At 41.0% G+C, this 11954-nt stretch overlaps 1 pseudogene; it reads left to right on the forward strand.

The window, feature by feature from the left end:
* Window positions 1-576: 576 nt before the first annotated feature.
* On the forward strand, window positions 577-1395 carry LOC110314067 (annotated as a pseudogene).
* Window positions 1396-11954: the final 10559 nt, after the last annotated feature.

Consider the following 11954-nt stretch of genomic DNA (forward strand, 5'->3'; position numbering starts at 1 on the left):
CTGAGTTCGAGGCCAGCCTGGTCTACAGAGTGAGTTCCAGGACAGCCAGGGCTATACAGAGAAACCCTGTCTCGAAAAACAAAAAAAACAAAAAAAAAAAAAATTCTGCTGTAGAGCCAAGCATAGTGGTGGACTCCTTTAATCCTAGCACCAGGGTTTGTGGATTTTGAGTTCAAGGGCAGTGTGGTCTATGTAGTGAGTTCCAGGATAGCCAGAGCAACATAGTGAGACCTTATCTTGGGGAAAAAAATGTTAAGTAAACTACCTGCCATGCTCAGAGTTAAACCTCAGAGCACTGAAGTATACAAACCTAAGACCTGCTCAGGCATCTTGACAGGTAATTTTAAAAAAATCATGTCCAGGAGTTCCATAACAGCCAAGGCTACACAGAGAAACCCTGTCTCAGAAAACCAACAACAACAAAAAAATACAGAGACCTCATACAGATTCTCAACAAAACAGTGCCTTTTCCTTGTTGCCCTGTAGACAGATAAGTACTGTTGGGCCTCCCATTTTCTCAGTCTGGCTTTTACCTCATGTAGATATATCCCGTGGAAGTTGTAGGCTGCTGCACTGGATTTGCTGAAAGAGCTTAAGAATATTCCTATGACCCTGGAATTGCTACAGTCCACGAGAATTGGAATGTCTGTCATTGCTATTTGCAAGCAGAGTACAGATGAAGAAGTCACATCTCTAGCCAAATCTCTTATCAAATCCTGGAAAAAAAATAATTAGATGGACCATCAACTGATAAAGACCCAGAAGAAAAGAAAAAAGAACCTGCAATTTCATCACAGAATAGTCCTGAAGCTAGAGAAGAAAGTAGTTCCAGCAGCAATGTAAGCAGCAGAAAGGATGAGACAAATGCTTGAGCTACTTATGTTTCATCTTTTCCTCGGGCACCAAGCACTTCTGATTCTGTGTGATTAAAGTGTAGGGAGATGCTTGCTGCAGCAGTTCGGACAGGAGATGATTATGTTGCTATTGGAGCTGATGAAGAAGAACTGGGACCTTAGATTGAGGAAGCTACATAACAAGGAATAAGAAATACGGACATGAAATACAAAAACAGAGTACGAAGTAGGATATCAAATCTTAAAGATGCATAGAATCCAAATTTAAGGGGAAATGTGCTGTGTGGGAATGTTCCTCCTAACCTATTTGCTAGAATGACAGCAAAGGAAATGGCTAACAATGATCTCAAAGAGATGAGGAAAAACCTGACCAAAGAAGGCATCACGGAGCATCAGATGGCCAAGACTGGTGGGACCCAGACTGACTTGTTCACTTGTGGCAAATGTAAAAAGAAGAACTACACTTACAGGTGCAAATGTGTAGTGCTGATGAACATTTATTGTGTGTAATGAATGTGGAAATCAGTGGAAGCTCTGTTAAGTTTGGAAGAATTGGCAAGGTATCTAGATCATTAAGAAATACTAATTTTGTAATTAGTTTTAAAATTAAACCAGGCAACTTATTTCCCTGCAAGTGAAATTTGTAAACAACATACATCTCACAGTTTGGTCTTCGTTGTTCACCTGACAGACTTTCTTAAATGCTTTCTGTGGTCTCAGATCAGCTGGGAGACCATAAAATAATTATATAATGTGTTGCTTTGTTTTTTCTTTTTTGTAATTTGAGGTTGAATTTTATTAAATATTAACTTTTTATAATCTAGAACCCCAAAATTCTGTTGCTTTGTTAATGGATAAAGATAAGTTGCTTTTCTCATTGGCATGCACCAAAACTTGTTAAAGGAAGAGAAAAGGCAGAATATAAATTTTAGAGTTACCAAATATAGTGTGTATCCCAGTAGAGTGTGGCCAGCTTATCAACGCTGGGCACACAATTTGAACTAGCATATTACTTTACTCTTAATTACTGTGCTCACGAAGCCTCGGATCCTTAGATCTCTTGCATCTGTGACTAGCCACAGTGATCATGTCTTGTATTTCTCATCCATGTATATTACCATTTTTAATAGATTTTACTTTGAAAACTGAAAAACATATGTCTACAAATAATGTAAAGTGGTGATAAAATAAATGATAAACTGAAGTGCAGGCTATGGGCTAAGTGTGAAATCCCCAATTTTATGAACTCATGTGAGAAACATATATTAGAAGTAATCCCCTAATTTAATTATATGTGAGAAGCATATATTAGAAGTACGTTTTGCCACATATTAAGTACAATAACATTATACCATATGGTATCTACATATGGCATGATATTAGGAAGAGATGTCGAAGGTAGGAAATACTGATGCAACTTACTAAGAATTCCTAATTTTAGTCTTTACTAAACATGATGGTTTTAGTGAACATGTCCTTGCCAAATATACATATACATATATGAAAATAATCTTACTTCCATTTTCTTAAAGGTAAGGCTATCTTGCTTTTAAAATGCCAGCTTCTGCATGTAGCTAGTCAAAAATCATAAAGGTTTATATTTTGGTTTTGGCTTTTTATTTTTAGACAGGGCCTCACTATATAACCCTGGCTGGCCTGGAACTCGCTATGTAGACCAGGCTAGTTTCAAACTCACTGTGTCTGAATCCCCACAACACCCTTCCAAAAGTCATGTTGACACAAAAGTTTCAAAGGGTGTAATTGTAACAAGCAGAAGTTAAAATATGCAAATTCACCTAAGGTGCAATTGATCTAAGAGTCCATAAAAATTCCTTCATTTAGTAAAATATAGTTTACATTTTGTGTGTTTTTTTTTTAAAAAAAAACAGTCCTGTAAGAAACCAGGCATAAAGGATTGTGTATCTTATGGCTCCATTTTGTGTGTGTGTGAAATGTTTAGGTTAGGCAAATTAAAGCCAATGTAAATAATCAAGATTGATAGTAAGTCAAGTAGTGGTGGCATAAGCCTTTAGTCTCTGCTACCAGACTTCTTGGAAAATTAAAAGATTCCATAGTCTTATGTGGTAACTAATAATATTATGTACACACTAAAATCCACTGAATTATAATTAAAAAGTTGTTTGGGAACATTAAAAAAAAACTATAACTTGACTAGTAGGATTTCTAGGGCTGGGGAAGTAGCTCAGGTGCTAGAGTGCTTTTGTGGCATGCACATGGACCCTGGGTTCCATGCACAGCATCACACAAAGCAGGCACAACATCCCAAGGTTGTCATCCCAGCACTCAGGAGTCGGTGGCAGGACGATCAGAAGGTCAAGGTCATTTTGGCTACATAGTAGATTAAAGACTAATTTGGGCAGCACAAGACCTGCACAGCCATGCCTGGCTCTGGAATTTTAGTTTTTGCTGTCCTTCATTTATTTCTGCGAGAGTGCTAATGAATACTTAGAAGGTAGCTAACTATATTAGGAGGGGAAAGATTGGCTCAGAAAACTAAAAAGGGAAAGGAAAGCTAGTGTTTATACATGTGATTTAGGGAGAAATAGTTTTCAAAGAACTGCTTCTAAACTTGTTGACTTATAGCCAAGTAAAGTCTGTCATGAATACTAATGGATAACTAAGTCACAAGGCCCTCCCACACATTTTAAAAAATCACCAATTTTAGTCTGGTAACTACTTTCAACAACATTCCTCATTAAATATTTTGCAGGGACTTCTGACTAGAAAAACAACAAGCAAATGGATTTTTTTTTTGGTTGGTATTGTTTTTTTCAGGGTTTTGTTTTTGTTTGTTTGTTTATTTGTTTTTTGAATCAGGGTTTCTCTGTGCAACCATGAGTGTCCTGGAACTCACTCACTCGGTAGACCAGGCTGGTCTCGAACTGACAAAGATCCACCTGCCTCCTGAGACAGGATCTCAGTATATTAGGCAGGCCTTGAATTTGCTATGTAAATGAGGCTGGCCATTAACTTCTGAACCTCCACCTGCTAAAAGCTGGTATTACAGGCCTGCACAGCCATGTGGCTCTGGAATTTTAGTTTTTGCTGTCCTTCATTTGTTTCTGCGAGAGTGCTAATGAATACTTAGAAGGTAACTAACTATATTAGGAGGGGAAAGATTGGGTTGGAGAGAAGGCTCAGTGGTTAAGAGCACTGACTGCTTTTCCACAGGTCCTGAGTTCAAATCCTGACAACCATATGGTCGCTAACAATCATCAGTAATGAGATCTGATGCTCTCTTCTGGTGTGTCTGAAGACAGCTACAGTGTACTTATATAAGGTAAGTAAGTAAGTAAATACATCTTTAAAAAATAAGGGGGGAGATTAGAAAACAATTGCAAATTAGTTTCATGTTGCTTTGGACATATGTGACTGTACTGGCTAGCTTTGTGTCAACTTGACATAGCTGGAGTTATCACAGAGAAAGGAGCTTCAGTTGGGAAAATGCCTCCATGAGATCCAGCTGTAAGGCATTTTCTCAATTACTGACCAAAGGGGGAGAGGCCCCTTGTGGGTGGTGCCATCTCTGGGCTGGTAGTCTTGGGTTCTATAAGAGAGTGGACTGAGCAAGCCAGGGGAAGCAAGCCAGTAAAGAACATCCCTCCATGGCTTCTGCATCAGCTCCTGCTCCCTGACCCGCTTGAGTTCCAGTCCTGCATCCTTTGGTGATCAACAGCAGTATGGAAGTGTAAGCTGAATAAACCCTTTCCTCCCCAACTTGCTTCTTGGTCATGACATTTGTGCAGGAATAGGGACCCTGACTAAGACAGTGACCCAAGACTATAATATGTGTACTTACTCAAAGCTTCTACGTGGAGAAGAAAAGCTAAGTGTTCTCTGTTTTCCAATTCTCCATTCTTTCAAATTGTTTTACCTTTTCAATGACTCCCTTTAATGTGTTCTTAATCCCTTGTATAAATTCCTATATGTACTAATATGTTTCTGTTACTTCGTGTTTTCTCGGGTACATCCAACTCTCACTTCTAGATGGTTTTCTGTATATGAGGAACTTGCCTAGCATCTGGGAATAAACTGGGGAGCCAAAAAGACAAATTCCAATTTAGTGAAAGAGACAGGGAATCATCAGTATAAGCGATGAAAGCATTACATTTAAATGGCGAATAATCTATTTGAAACAAATTGGAAAAGGTAGTAGGTGACATAGGTCATGGCCAGGGAAGGCGAAAGGTGACAGCTGAATCAGGGTTAGTGAGAAATAAGTCATTAGGGCTGGAGGGTGGGGTGGGGTTCGAGTTGGGATTCGGGTAAGAGCATTCCTAGCCAAAGCAACAGTTCGTGGTAGGCACAGTGGTGTGCCTGGCACAGTCAAAGACAAGCAAGGAGGCAATGGTTTAAATATGATTGGCTCAGGGAATGACTCTAGTCCTCTGCAAGGTAAATGGGGATGCTAGTGCTAATAGAATTAGTAAAGAGCTAAGAGGTAATAAGTCGGGGACAGATTAGTGAAACTTTGAAGGCCACTGTAAGAATTTTGACTTTCTCTTGGAGACAGGAGCCAACAGAATTTGAGCAGAGGAGTGACACGATCTCATTTGCATATGTCCCATGATCATTTCGGCTGTTGTTATAACATGGTCCCAGACCTTAGCACAACTGACTCCATGATGGAAGTACCATTCAGGCTTTAAAACAGCATATACACAGCACCACCCGCCAAAAATGCAAAGACCTAGTCTATCAAAGCCCATAGTTCTGGTAAACTTTCAAAATGTACTTACATTTTGTTTTGTTTTGTTTTTTTCAGGGGCTGGGGGGGGGAGGGTGCTTCTGTAGTTCCACTTCAGGCTGTTCTTGCTAACTCAAGTATGCCAACCCAGAAGACGGGTTTTGTGCTTGAAAGCTTGCCCTGAGAAAGGTCCAGGCTTCAGCTGGGATCCTGAACATTCAGTGTAGTTGCCAGCTTGCTAACAAAGATGTTCTAGTGGCTTAAAACCATGTCCAAGCAGGCGTCTCTGGTGGATACTCCACAACGGTCAAGTTTGAGAGATACTTAGGGGACAACACAGTATGTGTTTAACAGTCTCTTAGCAGATCACTTGTATATGATGCCTAGTCATCTAGGTGACAATCACCTCTATGAGGATGGTGGTGGGGAAGATAATATACAGTCAGAATCTAGATATTTTTGGTGTTGGAAATCACGGGCCTTGTGGATATTAAACATGTACTGTCTCAGTGAGCTTTACTATTCTTCACACACACACACACACACACACACACACACACACACACACACGAACTGTGAAAGGCAGCCTGGTTTTTGGTTGAGCTAGGTTGAAAACCCCGGTGACCCCACAGGGGATAATCCTGCAAGGCACAGTAGGCATTTTGCCATGCTCCTGGACACCAGGCCCCTGATATGAGGCCACAGCTCTCGATAATTCTGTGGCCATCAGTCACATAAGGGCAATGCCCCAAGCCCCTACACAGGTAGAGGACATAACTACAGATCATGTAGCCTCAAGACAGATCTCCATTTTAATGAGGTACCTAAAGGCCTGAAAGGCTTAGCCAATAAACTCCCCTTCCCAGACACTCCTCCCTGCAAAAGGTATTTAACCTCAGGTCTGCCCTGAGAAAGTGGGGTACAGTTACTCATCGCTACTCTCCGCCATGACAATAAATGCCTTAAAACCATGGACTGCCTCTTTTCATCGGGATCTGCCATGGGGAGCAATGAAACAGGCCTTCATCTAAAGAGCTAATCTCTCGCACAGATGCATATATAAAGAAAAACATATATGTGTGTCTTTGTTTGAGACAGCATGTCATATAGCCTAGTGTCATGGTTTAAATATGATTGGCCCAGGGAATGGCACTATTTGGAGATGTGGCCTTGTTGGAGTAGGTGTATCACTGTGGGCGCAGGCTTTAAGACCCTCACCCTAGCTGCCTGGAAGTCAGTATTCTGCTAGCAGCCTTCAGATGAAGATGTAGAGCCCTCTGCTCCCTCTCACCATGCCTGACTGGACACTGCCATGTTCCTGCCCCAATGATAATGGACTGAACCTCTGCACCTGTAAGCCAGCCCCAATTAAATGTTGTCATTTATAAGACTTGCCTTGATCGTGGTGTTTGTTCACATCAGTAAAACCCTAAGACACATAGACTAGCCTCAAACTTACTATGTAACCAAGGATGACCTCTTGCCCCTCCACCTCCAAAGTGCTGAGAGTCTGGGCATGTGACACCACATCCAGCTCCTTTAAAATAAAACAAAACAAAAATACAAGATTTATTTGTATTATTTTAAAGTATATGCAGTGGTGTATGTGTGTGTTGTGCACATGAGTCAGAATGCCCTTGGAGGCTAGAGGCATCTGATGCCCTAGAGCTAGATGGTTGTGAGCCAACCAAACTTGATCCCTGTAGAAGAGCAGCAAGCGTTTTTGTTGTTGTTGTTGTTTAGTTTTGTTTTGTTTGGAGATAGGGTCTCATTGTGTTACTTTGGCTGTCCTAGAACATGCTGTACACCAAGCTGGCCTCAAACTTACAGAGATCCACTCACTGAGATTAAAGGCATGCACCACTGTGCTTGGCTTCAGGCTAAGCCATCTCTTGGGCTTTGTGATATACAATTGGAGTATAACCAATAAACAGAATTTGCTTACTGATTAGCAAACTGGCATGAAAGAAAGCAAGGAGTCAATGTGGATTCCCTATTGGGGTTTTCAGTTCAAATAATATAAACCAGGAAGGGGAGAATCTGGTGTTGGAGGGAGGACTGGAAGCTTGATTTTAAACATGGTGAGATGCTTAGTAGAAGCCGGGCATGGTGGCGCACGCCTCTAATCCCAGCACTCGGGAGGCAGAAGCAGGCAGATTTCTGAGTTCGAGGCCAGCCTGGTCTACAGAGTGAGTTCCAGGACAGCCAGGACTACACAGAGAAACCCTGTCTCGAAAAAAAAAAAAAAAAAAAAAAAAAAGATGCTTAGTAGATACCAGTGTAGAGTTGTCAAGCAGGTTTTTAGAGTTGTGGGCCTGGGATTCAGAGCAGGGATGTGGGCCTGGGAAAGGGAGGTTAAGTCCTAAGTTCTAAAAGCCATTGATTAGATAATATCACCAAAGGATGGGTAGACACAGAAGAGATCAAAGGCATGAAATGTGGGCCATTCAACTGTTAAAAGGTCAGGTAAGCAAAGAAGTATTGGCTGAGATAGAGTGACTCCTGGAAGGGAAGAAAAGGCCAAGTGCAACTTGCTCCAGTCATGAGAAAACCTGTTCCACAAAAGAAAGTGAAAAGTGGGGATACTGTGCAGGGCCGTACCTGCATCTCTCCACTCAGGAAGCTGAGGTAGGGGCATTCACGTGAGTTTGAGGCTCCAGGTCAGCCTGGGCTGATGAATCAGAGATCCTGTACCAACACACACACACACACACACACACAATTATTAAATGCTAATTATCCCTTATAAGAATTATCCCTTGATTATAAGGTTGTGGAGGGTGAAAGCTATTGGTGACTTAGATGTGGAAAGAATGTTGTCAGCTAAGAACCTCTATCCAGAAGGGTGGACAACTTCTTTGTCTGTTGCTGTGAACAGGCAGCCTCTCACCAAGTGAATATGGCCAGCACTCTGGGATGGAGCCTAGGTCTCTCTGTACTTTTCAGGTGATTCCAGGGTCCCCAGTCTGAGGGTCTCATTGTGTCTGGCTGCACATCTGCAGTGTTAGGTGTCAAGGTTCTTCACAAAATATACATCTAACCAGGAACATAGCATACCAATGGGTTGGGTTGTTTCTAAAGGATTTTCCGGGTGTTTATTACTGATGGGCTTAATCTGTGTAGCTTGAAAAGCAGGAAAGATGCCTGTCATGGTGGTACATGCCTTTAATCCCAGCATCTGGAGAGGGGGTAGAGGCAAGTGGATCTCTGTGAGTTCAAAGCCAGCCTGGTCCACATAGCGAGTTCTAGGACAGTCAGAGCTATTGTACTGGGGATACCCTGTCTCGAAAGAGGTGTGTGTGGGGGTATTGAATCCCCTGGTAGGCCCGTGAAACTTTGTGCAAGCAAGGAAGTCTGTGCAGAAACTAAATGCCAGGATCCGGGGAATTGCTCTGGTAGCTTCAGAGGTGCAGGGAAACTCACTGTTTACCAGGCAGGGGTCTAGCTGTGGCGACCCCTCAAAGCCTTCTTGGAGGAAGACTGCAATTATTTCTCTACCCTCTGTATGAATAATTGGGGCACTAAAGGCTAAGTGATACCCACTTTCCAATTCCTTCCAGTTCCCTCTCTTAGTTAATGAGATTTTTATTTTGTTAACAGCTTTACTGAAACACAGTTTACTCATTTAAAGTCGACAAGTCAATGGTGACTAACCCTATTCATACAAGTGTGTGTCCATAACCACAATCTATTTTGTTTTTTCAGTTTTTGAGCTATTTAAAAAATTTATTTATTTATATTATTTATGTGAGTACATCATAACTATCTTCAGACATACCAGAAAAGCGTATCAGATCCCATTACAGATGGTTGTGAGTCACCATGTGGTTGCTGAGAATTGAACTCAGGACCTCTGGAAGAGCAGTCAGTGCTCTTAACCACTGAGCCATCTCTCCAGCCCAGTTTTTGAGCTAATTAAATTTATTCACCTTTAAGAAAAACAAAAAACAAAAAAATTCATCTTTAGTGCTAGGGATTGAATCATGACCATGCAAATCACAATACCTAAAACCGCAAAATTGTATAAATTAATGGTGTACCATGTAATGTTTCCATACGTGTATTATATGATGTACTCAACCTAAAAGTATGTATTTTCTTTGTTTTGTTTTGTTTTTTGGTTTTTTGAGACAGGGTTTCTCTATACAGCCCTGGCTGTCCTGGAACTCACTCTGTAGACCAGGCTGGCCTCAAACTCAGAAATTCGCCTTCCTCTGCCTCTCAAGTGCTGGGAGTAAAGGCGTGTGCCACCACTGCCCGGCCAAGTATGTATTTTCTTAAACATTACTTTTTGTAAGCAAAAGCTTTCTAAATCTTGTCTTATAACTGAAAGTTTTCGAAAGTTTATTAATGTATTTGTTGTGTGCATGCATGTGCTCCGCAGCAGTGTGGAGACGTCAGAGGACAGCTTGCTGGATCAGTTCTTTCTTTCTTTCTTTCTTTCTTTCTTTCTTTCTTTCTTTCTTTCTTTCTTTCTTTCTTTCTTTCTTTCAGATTTATTTATTTATTTTATGTATTTGAGTACACTACACTGTAGCTGTACAGATGGTTGTGAACCTTCAGATCTCATTACCAGTGCTTGCTGGGATTTGAACTCAGGACCTTCGGAAGAGCAGTCAGGGCTCTTACCCACTAAGCCATCTTGCCAATCCCAGTTCTTTCTTTCTATGGGCTTCGGGATCGAACCCATGACAATGGGCTTGCTGTCAAGCACTTTTACCTGCTGAACCATTTCACTGGCACTTAGCATACTGCCAACTCAGCTACTTGATAGTTGTTGAAAGTTTTTTTTTTTTTCTGATATTGAGGATTGAACCTAGGATGTCACACATGATAACTGCCCCTCGGTTATAGCTTTTTAGATTTTGTTTTTGTTTTGTTTTGTTTTGTTTTTTTGAGAAAGAACTTGTGGCTTGAATTTGTTATGTGGCTGAGGATGACCTTGAACTTCTGATCCTTTTCCTTCCACCTTCTAAATGGTAGGATTACAGGTGGGTGGCACCATGCCAGGTTGATGTGGTGCTGAGGATTGAACACAGCCTCCTGTAGGGCTAATAAGCCCACTAGCAACAGAACTACACCCCCAGCCTTCTCGTGACTTTTTCTTTCTTTCTTTCTTTCTTTCTTTCTTTCTTTCTTTCTTTCTTTCTTTCTTTCTTTCTTTCTTTCTTTCTTTCTTTCTTTCTTTCTTTCTTTCTTTCTTTCTTTCTTTCTTTCTTTCTTTCTTTTCAAGAAAGGGTTTCTCTGTATAACAACCCTGGCTATCCTGCAACTCACTATATAGACCAGGCTGGCCTGGAATGAGCAGAGATCCAACTGCCTTTGCCTCCTGAGTGCTGGGATTAAAAGCATGTGGACACCAGGCTATGGCAGTTTTGTTACTTCTGAAAAGTCCTATGTCCTTTAACTACTCATTTTAAAACATGCTCAGTAAAGTTAAATAGAAACTTTATGTTTAACCATTTGTGAGATTTCACAATGGTGTGAGCAAAAAGCCCATCTACTGAATGGAAATAAAACTGTAGAAATAGAAACCTCCTGCCTGACAAAACCCTAAAGCTAAGAAAAGACAATAGCCCACTGGCCTTATAAATACCAAGACAGAGTCCACTTAAATTGTGGGGCCCTTTGCTGTTAGACACGGGTGATAGACACTCCAGCTTTCTTCCACTGAGCTATGCATGAGTTGAGCTGTCAGCTAAGTTATGTGCAATGCAGTTTGGCTAAGTGCCATGTTGAAGGAAAATTGAAACTCTTTGTAGTTTTGCATCTTCTAGGATGTAAGGGAGTGGTCCTCAACCTGTAAACCCACTATGGATCAAACAACCCTTTTACAGGGGTGGTCTAAGACCATCAGAAAGCACAGTTATGATTCATAACAGTTATGAAGTAGCAACGAAAATAATTTTATGGTTGGGGTCACCAGAAAATGAGGAACTGTATTAAAGGGTGACAGCATTGGGAAGCTTGAAAACCACTGGTTTAAGGAGAGGCACAGTAGGTGGAGATGACTCAGGGCCTCATAGGTACTCTTGGAAATTTCTTTAATTTTTTCAATCTACAAGGGTAAATTTGGTGAATTATGATACTATTTGGCATCTTTTATAAGCAGCTGCAACTGTGTTTACATCGTTTCAGAAGTGATCATATTCTGAAAACTCGTTTCTAAATGGATAGTATTTTTTAAAAAGATTTTGTTTATTGTTACATGTAACTACACTGTAGCTGTCTTCAGACACACCAGAAGAGGGCATCATATCTCATTATGGATGGTTGTGAGCCACCATGTGGTTGCTGAGATTTGAACTCAGGACTTTTGGAAGAGCAGTCAGTGCTCTTAACCACTGAGACATCTCTCCAGCCCCAATGGATAGTATTTTAATTGGCTTCTT

The sequence above is a fragment of the Mus pahari genome, chromosome X, assembly GCF_900095145.1.
Source record: "Mus pahari chromosome X, PAHARI_EIJ_v1.1, whole genome shotgun sequence".
NCBI lineage: Eukaryota > Metazoa > Chordata > Mammalia > Rodentia > Muridae > Mus > Mus pahari.